Raw genomic sequence first — 2,294 nt, 5'->3', positions numbered from 1 at the left:
CCAATAGCTAGCAATCCAAAACAGTCCAGTGGCACCTTTAAGACCAAGTTTTATTCAGGTACAAGCTCTCCCTCCTTTGCGAGGACAGAGCTGCACGTTTCCCCCACCCCACAATAGCTAGCAATCCAAAACAGTCCAGTGGCATCTTTAAGACCAAGTTTTATTCAGGTACAAGCTCTCCCTCCTCTGCGAGGACAGATTTGCACATCCCCCCCCCCAATAGCTGGCAATCCAAAACAGTCCAGTGGAGCCTGAGCAGTGGGTGTTGCCTTCTGACACACTTCCGGTGAGGTCAGGGGGTGTGGCATATGCAAATAAGTTATGCTAATGAGCTCCTGCACCTCTTTTTCTACGAAATGACCCCTGGAGAAAAATATATCTTCTTTAATTATCCAGTGAGTAACAAATCATAAAGGGGTTTTCTTTTTCGCTCGAGGGTTCATCAGATGAGGCCTTACACTAGAAAATATACAAATGATGTAAGCTAGAAAGGAAGAGGGAGTAGAAAAAAAATACAAAAGGGCGAGTCGTTGGAGGGTTTTTCTCCCCCCTTTAAAAACAAAAGTATTCTGATCTCTGTTTTAAGTGCATTCAGACTGTAAGTGGTGAACATTTGTATGTATTTTTGTATATTTTCTAGTGTCAGGTCTCATCTGACGAAAACCTTGAGTGAAAGGGTCTATCGAGCACTGTACCCGTCAGAAAGAAAAACGCGAGACCCATTTACTTCAAAGAAAACACCTTTATGATTTGTTAAGAACTGGATGATTAAAGAAGATATATTTTTCTCTCTCACAAGGTTTCGTCATCCTATCACGGTTGTTTCTCCTTACAATGTCCCACCTGGAGGCTCGCAAGCAACCCTGCTTGGTAGCCCGCCGGCCTTTTAGCAGTCGCACAGGAGGGGACTTGCCCTGGGCATTATAATTCTCCGGGCTTCTAGGCGGAAGGGTGTTCTGAAGACACGTGCATGCGCACGGAAGCTCATCACTTGAATAAAACTTTGTGGGCCTCAAAGGTGCCAACACGGCTATCCCCACCTGAATCTCTCTTCCCCCCCCTGGCTGTGAGTTTTACCAGGGAAAGGAAGGCTGCTTGGTGCGAGGCCCACGGACGCCGTGCCAATGGGTGTGGTGGAACAGGGAGGGTGGGAGCACCGCAGGAAGGAAACCTCTCGCAAGCCTTCGATTCTGATGCTCCTTTTTTGCCAGCCGTGTGGTTTCCAAACGGTTCTCTGCCTTTCTCTTTCTCTCACTCTTCGGTTAAGATGACGGCTGCACCGTTCCAGAACGTGGCTGTCCTTCTGAGCTTCTGGTTGCCCGTGGGTGAGTCCTGAAAACTTCGAGATTTGCTAGAATGTAGAGATGGTCTGCTTTGTTTGAAACGGAGGGTGAGAACTTGGAAGCTGGTGGAATCGAAGGAGCCAGCCGTGGAGCTGAGTGGTGGGCAGTCTTCCCTCTAAGCTGAGTGAGTGTGAGCTAGCTCACAGTTTTCTAGCCTCTGGCTCACACGTTTTTTGTCTTAGCTCAGGAAGGAGGGCTCCAGAGCAAACTAACGTATGCAGCAGCCAAATCGCTCGCTCACAACTTTCATAGCAGCAGTTCACAAAGTAGAATGTTTGCTCACAAGACTCTGCAACTTAGAGGGAACTTTGGTGGAGGATTCTGGAGGGTCGTGCAGGGGGGGCTGGGGTCGGCGACGTCCAGGTGGGGCCTGGAGATCTCCCAGAATTACGGCCGAGCTCCAGACGGCAGAGACCGGTTTCCCTGGAGGGAATGGCTGTTTTGGAGGGTGGGCGTTGTACCCCTCGGAGGCTCCTGCCCTCCCTCCTCAGGCGCCACCAAAAAATCTCCAGGAATTTCCCATCCCGGGCTCGGCTGGCTTTCCATGAACACTTTGGGCTTTGCTTGAAGCGTGTTGGACTTCCTACACGGATATCACGACGGTGCGTCCGTAGCCCACGTGTTCACCATTGCAGGTGGCAAACTCGTGTGTATGTATTTGATTTATTTACTTATATCCTGCCTTTTCTCCCCAGTGGGGACCCGTAGCAGCTTACATCCTTCACCCTCTCCTTTGTTTTAGCTTCACAACAACCCTGTGAGGTAGGTCAGGCTGACAGTGTGTGACTGCTGCCCCCCCCCCCCAGGTCACTCAGTGAGCTTCCATGGGACAAATGGGAATTCAAACATGGGTTTCCCAGATCCTGGTAAGACACCCCAACCACGACTCCACGCTGTCTCCGGCGTCTTATTCATTGCATGTATATGCATGCTGGAAGCACTGGCGGGGAA

This window comes from Gekko japonicus, unplaced genomic scaffold (genome assembly GCF_001447785.1).
Source record: "Gekko japonicus isolate JY-2015 unplaced genomic scaffold, Gekko_japonicus_V1.1 scaffold5583, whole genome shotgun sequence".
Classification (NCBI taxonomy): Eukaryota; Metazoa; Chordata; class Lepidosauria; order Squamata; family Gekkonidae; genus Gekko; species Gekko japonicus.
The sequence above is the reverse complement of the archived record's forward strand: the minus strand, read 5'-3'. Positions refer to the sequence as shown.